The sequence below is a fragment of the Alosa sapidissima genome, chromosome 13, assembly GCF_018492685.1.
Source record: "Alosa sapidissima isolate fAloSap1 chromosome 13, fAloSap1.pri, whole genome shotgun sequence".
In the NCBI taxonomy this organism is placed as follows: Eukaryota; Metazoa; Chordata; class Actinopteri; order Clupeiformes; family Clupeidae; genus Alosa; species Alosa sapidissima.
In genome coordinates, this window is record NC_055969.1 from 32,502,870 (window position 1) to 32,523,885 (window position 21,016).

Consider the following 21,016-nt stretch of genomic DNA (forward strand, 5'->3'; position numbering starts at 1 on the left):
TCTGTGTCTGTGTTTGCTTGAGTGTACAGTATGCGTGTGGGAGTGTGGATGTACAAATTGCTTTTGACAACGTTTGCCCCATCATGCAGTAGCTCAAACAAGGGAATATAAGCAAGGAGCAAGGTGCTGATAAATATAAGCAATGATCTGTCACATTCATGATTAACTAATTTAACAATGAAGTGATTAATCAATTAGGCTACTTACAATGCAAAAGGTTAAACTAGTTATTACTTAACAACACATTTAAGGGGGATATTCCCTGCATGTGCTATATTTTATTTTATTTTATTATGTAAAAAAGTGTTCAGAAACAAATAGAAATAGGCTATTCAGTGAAATGGGCTATGACAAATGTATTTCTTTTTCATTGTCTGTATTTGAATTGCATTTTGAAAATGTGATTTTTTTTTTTTTTCTGTTTGTTATTGACTGTCAAGTAATTTGACCTCTGAACCTGTTGTGGCTATTGCTAAAGGAGAAGGAAAGAGAGAGAGCAAGATTGAAGGGAGCAGATGGTTATTCAAATCTTAAGAAGTCTAAACATGATGTATAGGTAATATAGCTCTCCTTGAACTTTGAGTGACAGTTTTAATTGGCTAGAAGACTGCATGAGACATCAGTCTACATTTTCAAAGTTGTGTGAGTAGCCTAAAACATGTTTATGCTCAGTCTAATGGTGAAGCCAGGTGTGGCAGCATTTTAGTTAGCCAGCTAACGTGAGTGGTCAAGTCAAGCGTGAAAGTGAAATGGGTTATCCACTGTGAAAATTTAGGCTAAGGACTTGGCTAAATGTTTTCATAGAGAATAGTTTTCTGTTCGGGAGGCTAAGACGAACAAATTAGCTAGCTCGAAGGGAATGATATCCTAAGAATAAGATTCATGTGTGTGCAGGAGGTTGTTAGGCTATTTTACTCTACTTCAACTGCATGAGGGAACTGCAGCTGCACAAGGTAGGCTAACGTCAATTGACATGCCATTTTTGTTTGCCTGCAGTGGGCCTTTAGGTTTGGACAGTTGAACTGAACTGGCTTTGCACTTGAAGTTTGTTGAGTGTAACATTTGCAAATGTGTACATTGAATCTCACATTTGTATTTTCCATTTGTATTACCAGTGCGAGGCTCACTCAAAGTAGGCTAATCTATTGTCAAGGGCCTTTCACATTGTACGGGAAAGAGGCAGCGTTGTGCAATGAAACCCATTATTGTCAATGGCTTGCGCGCGCAAGAACTGGCCTGCAGCTGCGCTGAGGAAAGCGCATTTTGCCCCTTTTGGTGCAATGTAAATCAAAAGTATTTTTCGCTGAGCCCAGCGGCAAGCACAACAAAAATCTTTGGGACATTACCTCAACCAAGAGCAACCTAGCTGCGAGCAAAGCGCATGCCACGTGTATTGTTACTGTAAGTCCCCTTCAAAGATGAAATAGGTAGGCTAATTTGTTGCACATGAACATTGTTTTGGGTGATGGGCCTACTTGTATCGTAAAGGGAAAATAAGAGATACTTTTATATATAAATATACATAGCTTACATATATTTTTTGGAACATTTAAGATTTGTTTTTTCATTATAAAAGCCTACCTTTTAAAACCTAATAGATAGCCTACGATATCAAACTCAGAGCGCCCTAAATAGGCCTAGAATTTGGTTAGTTTAGAGTGCCATGCCCATTACTGTGGCATGGGGGCGCTACATGTGTGGCGTGAGATATGGCATTGATCCTTGGTGGAGGTCTACGCTGAGTGTCCATGTTGTAGCCTAATTGTTCTCATTGTTTTTTGCAGAACATATCCATCATGAAGAAGGAATTGGCAGTTTGAAATGTCTGCTTCCTCAATGCAAGTCTGTGAGTCCCATCTTGTTTTTTGCAGGCTATAAAGGGCAACTGCAAGTTACTGTAGCTGCTCAGGTTCAGTAGCTACAATTTAAAGAGATGCACAGAAATCGAATGTCGGCTCAGCTGTAATAATTTAAGATTAGCTCAGAACATTTTTGGATTGAAAACAGTTCAGTCCTCTTCCAAATTCTTGTATTGTTCAAATAGACTAGCTAGCATTATTACTATCAGAGGTGAGTTGACAGATAAAGCTTGAAGTGTTGCTAAATCATATGGCATTGTAATGTAATGTAATGTTGATTGATCTCGTCCAAATAATGCAAAGATAAGCTGGCAGTTTTGGACTCCTCTCCAGTGGTGAAATGTATTAATAATATAATTTTTTAAAAGAAACAGTAACATTCCACTGGCAAACACGATCGACCTTCCTTTTTGAACAACTGGAATTGGCAGGTTCTGTATTTTATGACATTAGTCTCATAGACAGGAAAGGGAAAAATGTAGAGGTAAATTATGGCAAAGCTTTGGTTTACTTTTCCCAGCCTTGACGGAGACCAGAAATCAAAACAAGATTTGAATTAGTTTTGAAACGGCACCCCTCCACCCTTTCCCTCCTACTTCAGGTACTGTAATTACTGAATGTGCCATGATGCTTCCATTACCCCTTCAAACTAGCTTTCCAACCCCCTACCCCCCACACACATTCCTAGCAAATTATGCCTCCCACATGAGTAGGTAATCAGTCCCCTAAACAAGGCTCTCAGGTTTGTAATAATATTCTAATAGCCAGTCACTTGCTCTTTGGAGTGTGCCCCAGCTCCTTCAACTCATTATAATTAAGCGCCCCTAAATGAGAGAACGCTAGACCACTTAACCAGGCCCCACATCGTGATTGAAAAACAAGAATCAGCTAACGGCCTTTAGACTAACCCAGTCTAAAATTACCTGTGTCTGACGTGGGATGTTCACATTTCATCTCATTTTGCTTGCTGTCTTTCTGTCTCTCAGATGCTCTCTGTCTCTGTCTGCATCCTTCTCTTTCTCATTTTATCTTCTCTCTCAATGTCTTTCGTCCTCTATCATAACAGTTGTGTCTTTTCTCTTGTCGTCTGTTAGTTGTTTTTGGGCTCCTGTTCCACAGTCAGTGTCATTCTTGAGGTTGCTGGAGTGAAAGTAACATACTGAGGATTCCAGGGCTGTGCGGTTTTGCGCTGGCTCGCTGCGTCTCTCAGTTGTGATTGTAACTCGATGGGATACCCCCACCACCACCACAACCCCCTCTGTATAAATACCAATATAAAATAACACATGCGTGGGGCAGAGGTATGAAGAAAGCCGCTTTGCCATTGTGTTTTACACAATATGTTGTTCATGCTGGCTGGGCTTGAAACAGCAACATTTCCCAGACTGGAAGAGTGCTAGAGAATGTGATGTTCAAGCACTCAGCTTCCCAGTTTCCAATGTGAGGTTTATAGAAAACAGCACATGTTTCAAATTGACTGGAACTTAATGTCAGATTGTATCAGGGCCCTTCTCATGTTTAATGACCCAAGATGGTGGTTTTCTAAAATCGTCAATCTATAATCTCACAATGCACTTCCAACACCACACTATCTTGTCTATTGTGTGAGCCCTTTGTGTAAAGAACACCTTCCAGCTCACACATGAAACTCCTGGCTTGTTTTCACAGTTCATTCTTTGGGTGGGTGGGTGGTGGTGGTGGTGGTGGGGGTAAAGAAGAGTGTTTTTTTTTCTCCTTGTGTGAAAATGATTTCAGCACTCTCTGTGGAGACGTCCTGCTCTCTGTTTCGCTTTTTTCTCTCTCTCCGTCTCTCCTCTGTTAGTCATGCTGCTAATTTGTGGTGAAAAGGGTAGATCCAGCCATGTGGGAGGCCATTCCTCTCATTCCTGGCCGCAACGGCCATTCCAATACACAGAAAAGTTGCAAATTTGTCAAACCCTGAGTCGAACACGTGTTCGACATTGTAATCTGTTCTAAGTCCACACTCTCTCACACATGTTTACGCCATACACACATACAACCATACACACACACACACACGTGTATGTACACAGGTCTGCAACACATACACACTCCATTAATGTGCTCACTTCAATCTCAATTCAATTTATTTGCCTCCTAACATTAGCAAATGAGCATTCCCTAAAGACCATAGGGAAACAAGACCAGATGAGTTCATTGGTATTCTGAATCTACACACACCACAGTCTCGGCCATATCCTGACTCAAGCCGTTTTGCTTTGCTTTGCTTTGCTTTGCTTTGCTTTTGCAGAATAGAACAGAGTTATGAGATGAGGGAAGCCGAACAGGGTCTTAAAAGAGAAAGGCGACCCGTGTTTGTGGGCTGTAATTGCCTTGAAGTGGTGGTTATGGTGGTCTGTGTGTCAAGACTTCTCATGCGGGGGTCATGCTAACTGTCGAAAAGTGGAGCCGAGCAAGAATCAGTTGGAAAAAAATGTCTATAAGCCTGGAAAAGCCTTGGTTTGCCTTATATGAGAAGTGTTTGATTTAATGCTGTTAAGCAGAGAGAGGACTTGATTGAATGCAACCTCCCCTCTTCCCCAAAGCGTTCTGGGCACTGGAACAAACAGACTTATGGGTAGAATATAGAGTGCAGTCCTGGGTGGGCTTTGACAAGGGGAACAGACATGAGTATGGGGGTTTGGTTGACTTCATTTCACTTAGGGGAGAGTGGGTGGGTGCCCTTACGTAATTGTGTTTGTTTGCTCTCTGTGTCTAGAGATCTATGATTGTAAAAAAAAAAAGAAAACAAATGAAGGAAACAGGTGCTGCAGACACACATGGTGCCAGCTTTGAAAGCCCTCCATTGCCAGAGCTTTGTGCCCAAGTGTTCATTAGCACGTTGTTAGCTGTTTGTGCATTGTTATTTTAGCAACCCGTAACCAAGGGAGAGAGAAAAGCTGTGGGGTTAAGGACTGTTTGTTTTTCACTTCCTTCAACACATGTACTGTAGTGTGCTAGCTTGTAACTAATGTGTTTAAAATGACACTTTTGTAATAGCCATTTTTCCACCGACAGCGAACCCATTCTTGAACCGGTTCCGTTCAGAATCCTTTGAACCGTGGTGCTATCTAATGAACCAGCCCGCATGTCCACCCGTTTTGAACTCAACCAAGGGTGCGTCATCAACAATGGGTGTTGCATGCAAAACAAAAGTTAATGAGATGCATGAACGGGAGAATGATATGACAGTTGTCCCGTAAAAACGGCAGAAATTAGCTGTGTCTAGTTACTAGTGCTATTTGACTAGTTTTGTTTACTCATGGCAACAGTTGACAAGGAGGGAAAACGCATGGTTTAAAGCCTTCTCTCCTCTGAACGGTAAAGTGACACCCCCACTGCGGTTCGCAGGAAAAAACAACTATTTTCTGGTTTAAGCTCCGAACCAAAGTGCCATGTTCTGAACCGTTTTTTGTTTGGTCGCAACACTCAAATGTTAGTTCCCGAACGGTTCTCTGTTTGTGGAAAAGACCTAAATGAGATGTTTTTGTCCAAGACTACAAATTAGCTAATAATATAACCCAGTACCACATGTCTTTTATATATCCATGCAATGACATAAACTGGGAATGATAAAGGCTTGGATATTGCTGTGACAAAAGTTTTTTTTACAAACATATAAAACATATACAAAAAAACAATGAGAAAATAATTTTCTACAAACAAATAACTAAAAAGCCAACGCAAAACACATGTGTTTGCACAGAGGAGCTCCATGGAAAATTAAATTTTTTGTAACATCCATAACGCCAATAAAATGTGATGGTATGGTATGATGCGAATGATTACATGGAATTTGAGCATTTGCTATTTTTGGCTGAAGAATGTAAATGAGAAAAAATGCACAAAAAATGAATTATCATTCATATAATACAAATGCCAAGGCTTTTCACTGGCGTTATGGATGTGACAAAAAGTCCATTTTCCTTGGAATTGCCCTTATAGTAAGTGCTTTTTTCGTGTGAGTCTTCCACCTGTCTGGCACCGGTAGACTGGAGAACAGCAAGGAAAAGGGTCAGATCACTCATCATCATCCTCATCAGGCCTCTCATCCTGTGTCATGGAACTGTTGCCACTCCCAGACTGGAAGTGGAGTTCGGCGTCTTTCATTTTCATTCATGCTCCGCAGTGTGGTTTTAATCGCGTCCTTGTGTGTGGACTGGCCGGGGTGGGGCGCGGGGAGGGTGGCTGGGCCTGGCCAAGCTTGGCCTGGCTGACAGAAGAGTAGATGAGCAGGGCCTCAGTTGGTGTAGGAAGGCCCCTGGTGAACCTGCTCCAAACAGAGATGTCCTGCCTCTCTCTCTTTCACTGTCTCTCTCCTGGATCCTCCCAGGATAATGCGAAACATCTGTTGCAGTCCTCGCGTGATACACCGAGACACCAATTAATGGGGAGGGAGGACATGTTGACCTACAAAACAGCGAAGCACAATAAGCTCTCATAACTACTAACAGCTTTTGCGTGATTTTTTTTTCTTTTGTGAAGAACATCCATTTCATTCAGAAAAATGAATAAGAGGAGTAGATGTAGGAGAAAGCATATGAATTTCTTTTTATATGAAGAGTTCAGATGCAAAAACAGTTCAGTTCAAGTCCATCTTCACAAATGTGCAAAATACATGTTGTTTTTATTGTCAATTCCAGGTCATTTCTGTCAAACTGCCATTTGGTTGTTTTTTAGGTTTTTAAGTAAAATAAATCAAATCAACACAGTTTGACTGATATCAAGTTTAACAAATATAAATGTATTTATATTTCTGTAAATTCATCAAAAATGGACTTAATTGGTTTTGCACCTGAACCCTTCATGCATATACAGCTCTAGAAAAAATTAAGAGACCACTGTACAGTGACATTCAAATGACTTGGCTGTCATATTCAAAATTAAGAGACCACTGCAAATTTCAATATGATGTAACAGTATGAAAATTTAACCTCACGGTTATAGTGACCAAAATGATCACGGTTTTCGGTATTATCACGGTATTTCTAAAAGTGTGTTCAATATGTTCAGAAAGCACTGATAGGCCTACACAAGATGAAATAGTTTCAAAAAGTGTCCCGTTCACTTTTTTCTTCATGTTTAATTGGCTATGTGCTTATAGCTTAACTTACCCCACCATAACTTGGAGTTTGCTATTTCTGTTATTTGGATGCAATGAGTGAGACCAAAGTAAGCGTTCAAAATAAAACTTTAGGCTACTGTATTCTCCTGATAACGTGAGTGGAATGGATTTAATGTGGACGCGAACATCAAAAGACGCAGAGTGGCTACAGGATAATGTGTGTTTGTGTGTGTATCTGTGTGTTTATCTGTGTGTGTGTTTGTGTGCGTGCACCCAGACTACTATTGACATTTTTCTTATTCTTGTGCGAAAACGTCAGTCACTTACCTTTTTTTGGTTTTGTGGCTGTTCACCTAGTTGGCACTCTGGCTCTTTTCCTACCTGTAGAGTGGCTGACTTTCCCCCCAGATGGGCAGCTGAAAGATTTCTTGCTGGATTCGTTTTTCAACCGCACGGTAATGACATGAAAGCATGCATGAAAGTCTAAAAATAAGTGAGCCATGTAAATTTGTAAGATTTCTCGGAGTGGGATCTATAGCCAATACATGCAGGTCAGAAAGTCTTTGAATCAGCAAATCTGTCGGGGGTGATTTCTGAAGGCGAAATGAAAATTTCCTTCCGTGTTTGATCTCAATTATAGTTGGAAGTGTTGGATAGCCTACTATGCCAGCCATCTAATTTAAGTTGATGCTGAGACAATGGAATGTGACAGACTCCTGAATTAATGTGCCGTAATACATTTATCCCCCATTTTTCCCCCTCTGAGACTGCAAGAACAGATTACCATTACAAGACTTAGACATGCCTATGTTTTACGAGATTACATTATGACTTTATAATCACATCGCGCTTGCATCTTTCAGAAAATAAAACTATCTGTTTGTATTATTGAGATAAACAAATTTCCATGCACTCAAGATAACCGATGTTTGGGAACTTGTTTGGAATATCTACACTTACGAGCTCCATGACATTTTCGATTGGCTCAGTTTAGAAGATTTACAGCTTACAACCAAACTCACAGCTGCAAATACACCACCTGTGACCCAGGCTATGGTCAACACTGGCCAGACACCACCTTTCCCTCCCCAGCTACCCCGATTCTTTCTTGTGTTTCGGTCCAACCTTCAGACCCAGATTCCTTCGGTAATGTGGGCACTATGGGTGGGGGTACAGGGAGGTTTTGTGGGTAGATGTAGCAGTATCAGAGACTGTGATTTTGTTATTTTGTTATTAGTCTCAAGAGAGAAAAAAACACTCTGGCTTGATCCAGTCACAGATGCTGGGTGGGATGCCTGGAGCTGTGATATCTGGAGACGCGTGTGCTATCTGCAGGAAATGGCTGACTTGTTAACGAACCTCTAGATCCCTCTGGCTTTGCATGCCTGTCTTTTTCTCATCTTCGTAGTATGAGGTCTGCATGGCGAGCACTCCAACTATTAGGCGGATCTTTAACAATGTTTGGATCATTCTCCAGGTTATTTTCCCTTTTCCTCCTTGGCTGTTTTTTTTTAGAGCTTCAGTCTGTACAGACAGGCCGAGGGCCTTTCCACTCTGCTTGCATGTCTGCTTTTGACAAGAAAATGCAGTAAAACTGTCAGGGGAGCAGTTTTTACTGTGCTTGCATGAACACAGGGATGCACCACGGCCAGAAATCTCCTACAGTACATTACCTTGGTCTTTCAAAAGCGGAGATTTCCCCACTCATTCATTTGTCTCGATAAATGGAAAAATAGTCTGACCTGCTGCTTATTTGAAGAATAACTTTTGGTCTGGACTTCCCCTCATCTTTCTCCGTCTTATTATGACCACTGCTTCAGATGTTTTTTTACTTTTGCGCTCTTTGGTTCTGCCAAGCAGTCGTCTTAATTTTCTCTGGAGTTATTAATGAAGTATTTAGGTGCTACGTCATTGTGTTAAAATATTACAGCTGAGACCTTTTACAGTTTGTCTTTCAGGCAAGAGTAAGACTAGGTTTGCTGGCGCCCACCAGAAAGGGAGGTTTTGTATTGTATCGATCTATCACAATTTTTTTGCCTCTCAAAGCACATGTTGTAGAGCCCAATAAGGAATGCCATTAGAAACATAAAAGAACATCCGTGTCTCATCGAGCAGGCAAAATAGGATATGAAATGAGTACTCTGTGTAATCAAGTCTTACCTTTCTGGCGGGGTCTGGTTACGCCGCTAATGTCAGACCTGCCTGTGGGCTGCATATCTGACAACCGAGCAAAATCAGAGGAGAGAGGCTGCACGCCTCACAGGTAAAAATTCCCTAAACACCTTTGACCTTCAAACTATGTAAAAAATGCACCACCAACTATGTATCTATTTATATGGAATCAATAGAATATAGCTAAAACTTTACAGATCAAACTACAGAGTTCAGCAGCACAATTTGTGGAGGCTACATTAAAAATAAACTCACCTCTGGCAGGACACCGGAGGTAGCCTTCCAGCTCTCCCAGAGACTGTGGGAGAGGGGAGCTGCTGCGCGTCTGTGCTCAGGCCCTGCAGCAAATGGGCTCTGACAGGCCAAGCCTGCTCAGCTGCCATCGGCAGCGCAGGGCCCACAGGTTATGGCCAGGGCACCCCCGGAACACCGGTGGAAGCTAACCCCATTAACCACATGCCAGTCTTTGTCCGCGGAGGATATGCACTGCGGGAAATGTGGGGGTCTTTTTTTTTGGCGAGCCTGGGGGCAATGAGCCACTCGTGTCCAGGGCAAGGAGATGCCATTAGAGGGTTCTGGACAGCCATCATCCATCAGCGAGTGTGCTGGCAGCCATTTGCATGTCACAGTGGTGAAAAATGGGGGAGGACATATTTCAAACTCAGGGCTTTGGATGGAGTATCTGCGGAAGTGTCTTATTGTTTTTCTTTGTTCAAGGGAAGGTACACATCATAGTCGATTTGTAAGTACATTGACTTGGGTGCTGGCATTGATAAAACAGATACTGAGAAACTTGGTTGGGAGCTGATTGTGCTCTTTTAACGCACGAGAGGCTGCATGGTGGGGACATATGAGTGCCTTTTGAAGAGGAAAGGATAAATGGCACCAAACAGAGTCTCAGGTTTGCCGAGGCCTCTTGCCTGCCCTTCCCTCCCCCAACCCCCCACTTCCGATTCGTTGCTTCTCTCTCTTTTGATGTCAGACCCTCCACGGTTATTTGGCTTGTTTGAAGCTGGGGTTGAGGACATTGGCTTTTAAAGCGCCTTGGCCAAGGTAAACTTTAATTTGTATTGTGTACATACTGTATGGTTTAAAAGTGCCTTTCCTGTATATATATATATATATATATATATATATATATAGAGAGAGAGAGAGAGAGAGAGAGAGAGAGAGAGAGAGAGAGAGAGAGAGAGAGAGCACAAGTGATGCCATAGGGCCAGCACGAAGCTGAGTAAATGAAACAGGACGAGGCAGACGCTTGCGTGAGGAAGCGTCGCAGCCCCGCAGAGCCACAGCTGGAGGGCTCTTATCAAGGCCTAAATGAGTGGAGGTGAGAAAAGACAGAGCCGAGGAGCTAGCAGATCCACATTGCTCGAGGAGGAGGAGGGGGGAAGAGGAGTCTCAAGTGCCGGCTGCAAAATGAGGTTGTTAAAAGAAGTTTCGGAAAAGAGAGGAAGTGTTTAACAGTGCAGAAAATATACTATCTTTGGTCAGTGCAAAGAAAGGAGTGTCAAAGACAAACTGGTAACAAGTCTATTAACAGCTTTAGCTTCACTATGAAAAGATCCTAAGGAAGCTTTTATGTACAGAGACCTGACTCATGTGAGAGCAAAAACTTCTAATTCAGTGGTAATTTAGCCTATTGATCGTGATCCAAGCTTTGTACACAGATCACTTAAATGGTTTCTGGGGCTTACAGAGTTTAGTGCAAAACAAAAAAGGTCTGAGGGATGTATGGTAAGCAACAATAGCTTTGTAGGTATTTCATATGCTGGAATGACTCTGCCGTCCATCCGTGGAAGGAGCCCCCCTTTGAAAGCTTGCTTTTCACGGAGACCACGCAGATCGTTGTTATGAAAGACACATGCAGAAGGTGATTGGGCCAAATTGTCTGTGTTCACGTGAATCAGAGAGGAGGCAAAGGGGAATAGGGGGGTGGGGTGGTGTTTGGTTGGGGTCTCGGAGAGCTGGAACCAACCAAGTCCAATGAGTTGATCAATCTAATGCAAAAAAGGTACAGACCTATGAAGACATATGGAATATGTTACCCCAGGAGAGACAGTGAAAAAGTGTGCTAGCTTTTGAGTGCAGGGTGCCCAGACTGGAAGATGAAGGGGGGTTGTGTGTGTGTGCGTGTGTCTGCATGTGTGTGTGTGTGTGTGTGTGTGTGTGTGTGTGTGTGTGTGTGTGATGGGGGTGGAGGGGAGCAGGGAAAGTGGAACGAGGATATTGGAAAGAAACCAGAGACCCGAAGAGATAAGGAAATTGAACGCAACGAGAGAGACCCAAGGAGGCTTAGAAGCCCTTTCCTCTGTCTCATTCTCTTATTTTCTCTCAAAACAAACCCGTCGCAATGCCGTCTTTAAGCAGGACTTGATGAAATACGCCTCGAACCCTTTTCTCAGCCTCGTCTGCTCATCAAAATATCTTCTCTGACCCCACCAACCGTAACAACCCACAGTGCACATTATGCATTCACTACTTGCCATAGTGAATGCAGTGTCAGCAATGCCTCAGACCCAGATGTGTGTTTATCTGTTCAAGTGTGTTGGGGACTGATCAAATCGAACAGCTTAACAACTCAACAGTTAAGATAAATAGCAGTCACTCTTTTTTGGGGGGTACTACAACAGATGCCACTGCAAATACGGCTCCGCTCCAAAGACCACACAGCAAACATGCCACTGATTAGGAAAAAGACATGACTGACATGTTGGTCAGCAGTTCTTTGTTTTATCCGTCTAGACCAGAGTCTTTGTCTTTTCTTGGAGTTAAATATGCAAAACTGTTTGTGGAAATCTCCTGGGCTTTTGTGGTTGCTTTCAGACAATCTAGCGCTACATCGTGGATTCTGGGGAACTCTGGGTTTGTTCACTCCTCATGTAGGCAAGTAAATAATAGCGCAACAATCCATCAAAAACTTAACAGGGTGTCTGAGGCGGCCAAAAAATGAAATCCGACGACACTTCAGAGACGAAACACGTTCAAGGTGGCAGTATATCTTTCCCCCGTTGTTTACATTAAAACGTAGTGCTCCATTTTATGATACCTTGTGGCTGCTGGGTCAAAGAAACCAAATCTCTAATTACATATTACTGGTATTACGATAAATGTTTACACATGACTTTACTTAGAGCACAGTTGGTGTGATCTGACACAGTGACTTGTTTTTTTACATTTAACCTTGACTAAAAAATGCCCAGCTAAACAATTAAATGCAATAAATGTGTTTTGGGCAGTCATCATTGTTATTATCTATGCTTGTGTTGTGTGACGGCTAAAATTGGGGACAAGGGGCCAGAAAATGTTCATTGCTTACATATGTGGAACGCATGTGTTTTATATTTGCTGAAAGAGGCTTTTAAAATGTGTACACTCTGGGTACTTTTACCATTGAAGTATCTCGGAGCAAGACAGTCAGTTTAATGGGAATTACACAAATATCCGTGGCCCTTTCAGCTATGGTGGGGAGTAGAAAAGGTTTCACATTAAGGCATATATGGACCTGAGAGAATAATCAGCAAAATGTTCTTGCCATTGTGGAAGAAAGCCCACAAGTGAATGTCTAATTGCAGAGATACTTCCGAGTACTTATGCACGAGACCTCCAAATAAACAAACAAAAAAGGGCATCTGCCACCACAATTTATTTTAATAAATGTATTTATTTAATAAAGAACCTTTTGCCATTACACTGCACATGTAAGAGAAAATGTTAATTTAGCCTCTTTTCCCATTTTCTAACTGAGGCACTTTCCAATAATGATGTATCACAAGCAAATAATAACTACTAATAAATAATAATTACTTTTCCCAGTGAAGTAATTTCATGTCACAATGTATTTCAAATGTTGGTTATTACCAATATTTTATGCTAGTGTCAGACTTGGATAGTGGCATAATCCTTCACACCCTTTCTCCCTTATAAATGCAAACCATCTGTGTTGTCAGGCAGTATGATAGAATTTTGTAATTTATTTGGCAGGATTTAGGATGACAGTCCGCTTACTTTTCATTTGAAGCCACCCAGTCAGCATTATTGGATTCCCCTATTTCATCTATTGGAACCAATATATTCCCCACTGAAATGTTTCCCTACGAATTCATGCAGTGAGATTACATGTTCACTTCAAAAGAGCCAGAGACTGCAGCTTTGTGTATAGTCTGAAAGGGGATGATGGGGAGAAAGAAGGTGTTGAAACTCTCTTTCATTTTACACCTCGAAACCTCTGCCTTCTTCACTTTGGAGGGAAAAAAAACTATTTTCTTCCACGCAGTAAGCAATTAGGCGAGTGGGCAGTGCATGTGTCTGTTTGAGAGGAACCAGACTTGTTTTTCCCCCACAATGAGCAGGTGATAAAAAGGAAATATCATGTCAAGGCCAGATGGCCACAATGGCGTTTGGTGATGACGCAATGTGGCCCTGAGGAGAAGAGAGCTCCCAGACCCCAGACTGAAAGAGCCCGTAAGCCAGCTCACACACATGCACACGCACACTAACACACACTCTGCATACATGTGCATGCAAACACGCGCAGATGCACCGGTGCCTAGACAGCATATGGCCACACACATGCACACACAGACACATGCACAAATACACAATACCCTGAAAGGAAGTGTTGGTAGACTCACCTAAAGGCATATTCATTCACAGGGACCTGTAAGCACACACTCATGCACACACAGATGGTCACGCACATACACTTAGGCACACACATGCAGATGATGAAACAAACAGCACACCCTCAGTTCAGATACATCCATCTGTACAAAAGAGCCTGGCAGTGTCCGGAATAAATACTAAAATTGTCTGCTGTGTTTAAAAGACTTTGATTAAAGAACACATTGCACAGGTGTAGTGTCATTTGAACCATATGTCACTGAATACGCAAATCTCTGATTACAATTTATAAAAAGAATATTTTTGCAATTGAAGGGCAATTTTAAACAAACTATGTAAACAACAGATTTCATAGTTTATTGAACAAAATTCGACTGAACGGAACTCTTACATCTTCCTGATGATGAATGGAGTAATGTTGTAATATGTGAATAGTCAGTCATAATGTCATTAACATGTGGCCAGAAAATTGCAATCGGTGCATCTCTAATAATATAGACTCAATAGAAGATGTTGAGGGAACCCAAAGAAATTTTATGAAGACAGTGAAATGTGATGCTCTAGTACTTCTGACTCCATTGTAGCATCCATTTGAGGAACAGAGAGGCGAAAGGGTCTGCTGTAGCTCTCTATTACTGGTCAATTAGGTACCATAATAAATATGTATTATTTTTGCTTTAAAGGAATTATCCGGAGTAAAATGCACTTTAGATCAATTTACGGATGATTGGGAGTATATACGTTGAGTTGACATCAAAATCATGTCATGTGTTTTGAGAAAGTTCGATTTTATCGTTTTTAGTCAAAACGTGTTAGCCTGGAAGTGACCCGGGCATGTCATTTCGCTGCTACAAAACGCTATTTTTATACCTCTTCTACAGTTCCAAACAACATTACACTTACGTGGTAGTGAGTAGAGGGTCCCTAAAGCCAAACCGAAGTATCCCGAGGTCTTTATGTGGTCGGATAGAGAGTCCAGAATGAATTTCATCAAGCCAGTACCTTTCCAGAAATGTTGCTGCTGCAGCTGGCGTCTTTAGGGGAAAGTCCGTAGGAGTCGATTGCCGAGTGTGGAGTAACACGCTCTGGAAATTCACAATTTCGTCGCCGTTTAAAAAAAAAAAAAAAAAACATAGTCCAGTCCATACAACTCTCGCGGTTGCATCCATTACAAACAAACATGCAATGTGAACGTCTGGGATTGAGGAGAGCCCTAAATGCTCTACTGAATAAGCACGAAGTCAAGCCTTTAAATGAAAAACACTCTTTAATAATCAAAAAAATAAACGCTAATGAAGTAAACGTGTGACCATCAAAAATCGTTTATCGCCTGTAACTCCGTGATAACAGGACGTAACAGGAAGGCATTTGGCTGAGCAACGGAGTATAATATGCTCTATATTTTGTCCAAATGATGTCTGTCTATCATCGTTGCACTCGGGAGAAAACCAGAATGTATAATTTGTCCTGCGTTTCTTCTACGGGATTCACTCGCAGTTAACCAAATATTTCTTTATTAGGGCAGGGCAGGCATATTTCTGGCTATTAAATTATTTCTAAACCAGTCTGCTAAAGTCTGTAGTGAAGTCTGTGTAGGGTTTTCCAGGCTCCATTTCTTTTTACGAGACACCCTGCTCACTCGAGACATCTGCCGGTTGTTTGGGTTGTTGCAGCGTCGTTGCAGCGTCACTGGAAAAATACAAATTAAAGTCGCGTGATAGCTGGCCCAGTCGAAGCACTGCCCACTGTAATAACAGCACTTGGCGTTTTATTAATAGTTCAATGCATGCTTTGTTCATGTTCAATAACACATGAACTAATGCTAGTTAAACCAAGCTTAATGCAAAGCATGAACATTACCAAGTGAGCCAAGACTAAACCCCTCAGTCTAGTTAGGTTGCACAATGCAGCTAATTAACTATTCAATACTGCTTGCTGATTGAATGAAGGCAATCAGCTATATGGCAGGCCCCATTGTAGATCATTAAGGCTGAGCTGTACGGAGTCCTCCATTTGTCTTTTGTCTTCATTTATAACAAAGCACTTAGATTAGTTTAGTACAGATTAGTTTTAGGCCCTTGCAGCCAATATGTCAGAAGCTGATGTATTTAATCGGACACATGTGGCATGACATCGCAGAGCTGTCCATGGTACTGAAATAGCCATTAATCATGGAGGGAAAATCAAGTTCACCTCAGGTTCAGAGGTCACCAGACAAAAATATGGAAACTCCTTCTCACTACTTTCCTGCTCAGGATACCTTCAGTTTCATCTCATGAATCACAGAAAACTAGCCGAGGACAAAATACTATTGTGTCCCTGTGATTGGTTCGCATTTTGTGATGCCATTCCTTTCAATTCCTGGCGGCAGTACACCTGTACATAAACATCCAACAGGTGATGAAATCCATAGCCGGAGTAGGTGTGTGACAATGACATGCAGACAGATGTAGGGACATAAGCGTCATCAATAAATAGTCCTTTAACGATCATCTGACTGCTCCATGGAAATACGTATTGTATGTTAATGTTGACATGTGGAGAACAGTAAGCAGTTAGCTTGACAACTTTTCTTTTGAAAGATCCAATAGGAATAAGTGGGGGACGTCTCCAATATCAGGCAGTCATGTGTGTTCTTTATATGAGCACAGTTACTGAGAACCCTCACTCACAAACCGTCAGTCTGAATCAGGCCCGGTAATGAAGAGTTAAAAATGTGTGTTGTTTTATTGGACCTGACTTGGACCTACATCAAGCCAGCAAATAATGATCATTCCTTGGGAGTAATTAAGGCAGGACTCAGAGCCAAGAGGAGTTGTCTGAGGTCCATTTGAATTGGAGTTTCTTTCTCTAATCAAACACATTCACCGGTTTTAAAACAGGATTATGGCTGCAATGCTATTAATGTGGTTTACTGACACAATAAACACCAAATTTATTGGGAGACAACGTTTGCCATGCTTCATCTGCCCTTGCGCTGCTTTTGCTTAAATGTGTGATATCAAGTATCTTTGTGTGCGTGTTCAAGGGGTGGACCACTGCTTGAACACGCGCACAAGAAGAACAAAGTGGTTGGTTCGCTCGAGAAGAACAAAGTGGAGAAGGGGCGTATGGCAGCATTTATCACATAAATTCTTCTTCAAGAGAGGCCTCTTAGATCATCTGAGTGCTTTATGAGTTTGAGGGATCTCTTCATTTGGATCATGTTTCCCCCACCCGGCTTCATGCTCGTGGAGCAATATCTTATAAACACTAGTGACACCAATAGATCAGTGCTGTGTGCCTTCGTGTTACTTTAAATAAACAATCCATTTCATAGGAAAAGATGAAACAGGTGTTTGCCAGAGATGAAACGCCCATTGCATCACTATGGTGAGGAATGAGCTGCATAGAAAAACCTTGGAGGGCACTAACATTCCAATATACTACCAGGTAGTGGAAGTAAGGATGTAAAAATTCAAGCCAAAATACTATACACACTGTCTCCAGATTCTTTACAGCTTATCTTAAATGCATGCGAGCATCGCAAAGCATTAAATTCTCTCTGTCCACACACTGAATCTGTTAAATATGCTGTTCTATTGTGTCATGTTTCTTGCTAAATATAGCAGAACAGCGGAAGCAACAGAAAGAAATTGGTGTCTGACAAAAGTTCTGCTTAAACCGTTGCACCGCATTGCGCTGCACAGCACTGCTTCGCTCACATCCAGTTTGACAAAAAAGTCATCAAACTGATTTTGTCACTTGTGTTGCATGCCGTAAGGACATGGTGTTGGGGTTAGAACACAAGACCTAACTTCAACCTCTGTCTCTAGAAAATGCATTTTCATGTTATGCAGGCCCAAATTAAATAATTTTCTTCTTCAGCTCAATTACATGTGATTTGCTTATGCATATTGCACGTAACAAGTGTCTACCAAAATCATACATGTACACAAAATGGTCAGACTTAGCCATCGAGTCGTGTTGTCGAGAAGTATTTCACGGATGGATGGTAAAGCACATTGCATTCAGATGAAAACTCAGTGAGAGTGTTTCCAGCCCTCCCTTCTCTTGGATGCTGGCAGCGTCTGGTGAGAGACTTGTTGGCAGGATCTTTTTTCTTTCTCCGTCTCTCCCTCTCTCTCTCTCTCTCTCTCTCTCTCTCTCCCTCCCTCTCTCTCTCTCTCTCTCTCTCTCTCTCTCTTTCTCTCTCCCTCCCTCCCTCCCTCCCTCTCTCTCTCTCTCTCTCTCTCTCTCTCTCTCTCTCTCTCTCCTCCCTCTCTCTCTCTCCCTCTCTCTCTCTCCTCTCTCTCTCTCTCTCTCTCCCTCTCTCTCTCTCTCTCTCTCTCTCTCTCTCTCTCCCTCCCTCTCTCTCTCTCCCTCCCTCTCTCTCTCTCTCTCTCTCTGTCTCTCTCTTTCTCACTCACTCTCTCAGTGAATTGATAAACACATGCCTCATCTTGGTCAAAGCCAAGGCAAATGTTTGACACACCTGCTGCGAAGAAACTGGAAACCTCTGGAGATCCTTGAGTTGATCCAAGACCTGTCTGGGTCAAACTGACTCAGTCCTTAATGCATGCAAGAACAAATCTGACTATATATAGCAATGATGCCTGAGTAATCAAAAAGCACCTTGTTTAAAAAAAAAAAAAGAAAACAAAGCTTTTGTTTTCTCATGCTACAGAATCGGACATATTGACTGCTGATGTTCAAAACACACCTCCTTTCTTGGAAGCCGGTGGGCGCCATCCCAACTTCTCCTTTTGCGTTTGACCTCCAGAAACAAACCAGGGTCACTGTCCTTGGTCCTCTGGGGCTGTTCAGACTTTTGCCAAGTCCTCACTCAGAAGCTTCCATGGCTGCAATGTGAAATCCTCCCAGCTGCCACTGCGGTTTGGTCAACAAAGCCACATATTCTAAAGGGCAAAGAGTTTTAGAAGCTGAGAAGGCCTTAATGTATGTTTCAGTTTACATGAACACATGGCCACATTAACACAACAGATATCCATGCTGGTATTTGAACAGCGCTCTGCATACAACCCCTGGTGTATAGTTTTTACTTGATGTTTATTGAGTGCATTACATTGCACATGGCTTATAAGAATATTACATGTAAGTGCTTCTACTATTAATGGTTTATTAATACATTAAAAAAGACTTGTTAACAACTTCTCTAATACTGCTTTCGACATAAGCCCTGAAAACCATTTTGTAAACATCTCAACATGTTGTGTTTTCCTGATTTTATTTGGCAATATGAGGCAAAATATCTTGTTTACATTTTAATTAATGCTGTATCAGTAAAGTTGCGAGTGAAGGTTGCAACGTCATAGCATGGAAAAAGCAGCTGTTGTATTGCAATCACAAAGGTTAGAGATCGCTGCTTACTTGGAAAAAGAACATTGTAGTGTCTTGAATCCATTTTAGAGTAATTGTACATGAAAGGTAGTTTATGGAACACTCACTAATGCAGATAAACAAAGCATAAATTCTCCCATCACTTGAAAGAGGAGGAAGTGTAGATTACTGTGATAAATCCAGACACAATGTAGTGGATTTTTTAATTCCATGGTAGATGACTGTCATATTTCTGAGCTTACACGCCTCTCTCTGTGGCCATGGACACAGACATTCACACATATGCACACAGGAAGACACATAGAGGCATACATGCGCACACACACACACACACACACACAGAGCTGAAAAACAAAGAGTGGCATTACATAGCATGTGGTCAGTGTTAGACAGTGATTGATCGGGTTGTGAAAGCAGCCCAGGGGTGGCTGCCCATGGCTGCCTCTACTCCCCTGTCTGATCCTGCCTTTAGTCCCCTCTCTGATCCATGTTGCTAATGGCTGGAACTGATCTGGGGAATCGAGAGCAAAAAAAAAACAGTAACCACATGACATCATACTTAATTAGAATCAGTCCATAAACAACATTCAGTATTTATGTTACAGCACATGTCCTTGCTTCATTACTGACACTTTACATGAGAGAAGAGAGGAGAAAAGGTGAGGGGGGGGGGGGAAGAGGGCGGGGTGGTGGAGGAGTATAGACCCTTTCAAGAGAGTTCCATTATCAGCATCATAGTTGGGCCCACAAGACTTCCTTTTTAACATTCCATATGTTATCTTGCAGAGGAAGTAGATTGGGAACCAAATAGAATGTTCAAGCATTGTTTTTGTTTTTATTGTTTTTTTTATTGTATTGGTCTACCCTTTCAACAATAAAAACAAAAACAATGCTTGAACGTTCTATTTGGGCCCCAATCTACTTCCTCTGCATTAAGATAACATATGGAATGTTAAAAAGGAAGTCTTGTGGGGCCAACTATATGATGCTGATAATGGAACTCTCTTGAAAGGGTCTATACCAAAGATTCTAGAACAGAGCTCTGTTCTAGAATCTTTGGTCTATACCATGTGTTCAAGCTGTGTTCTGCCATGTTAGGGAAAGGTGGGATTACTTAACCTCCCGGTGCAGAGTGTGTTTTCATGCTCATGTACCTTATAAAGATGTTTAGCTGTTAATAGCAGGGGTGTTCAAAGTAACCAGTGCAGGCCGTAACCTGTCTTGTGTCAGACCTGTTTTATCAATGTTTCCACCTAACCAATGCTCTGCGTGACTCTACCAGAAACAATGATCATGTAATTATAACATAGTTTTTATAAAACAAGTATTAAATCCCTAACCTTAAATGATGTGTCATACATAGGGATGTAACGGTATGAAAATTTAACCTCACGGTTATAGTGACCAAAATGATCACGGTTTTCGGTATTATCACGGTATTTCTAAAAGTGTGTTCAATATGTTCAGAAAACACTGATAGGCCTACACAAGCTGAAATAGTTTCAAAAAGTGTCCCGTTCACTTTTTTCTTCATGTTTAATTGGCTATGTGCTTATAGCTTAACTTACCCTAACAAGACTTGGACTTTGCTATTTCTGTTATTTGGATGCAATGAGTGAGACCAAAGTAAGCGTCAAAATAAAACTTTAGGCTACTGTATTCTCCTGATAACGTGAGTGGAATGGATTTAATGCGGACGCGAACATAAAAAGACGCAGAGTGGCTACATGATACAGTGCACATTTTGCGGTGAAAAAGTTCAGCCTTTTAAAATCAGGTGTAGCCTAATCCGAATCATAGTTAAAACCATCAATTAGACAGAATCAGAATCAGTAGGGTACCAGTTTTGTTCCATTGTACCAGGCCTACTGTATGTCAAAAGCAGGCTCGGATGAAGCTGGGAAGGATTAAACACGCGGTTTCCACACCGCGGTAA

General features: G+C 41.7%; 1 long non-coding RNA gene across 1 annotated transcript; it reads left to right on the plus strand.

Moving 5' to 3' along the window:
- Window positions 1-817: 817 nt before the first annotated feature.
- On the plus strand, window positions 818-18,848 carry LOC121680784. The gene is made up of 3 exons (XR_006021818.1): window positions 818-953; window positions 1,785-1,846; window positions 18,407-18,848. It is a non-coding gene; the product is annotated as an uncharacterized LOC121680784 (long non-coding RNA).
- Window positions 18,849-21,016: the final 2,168 nt, after the last annotated feature.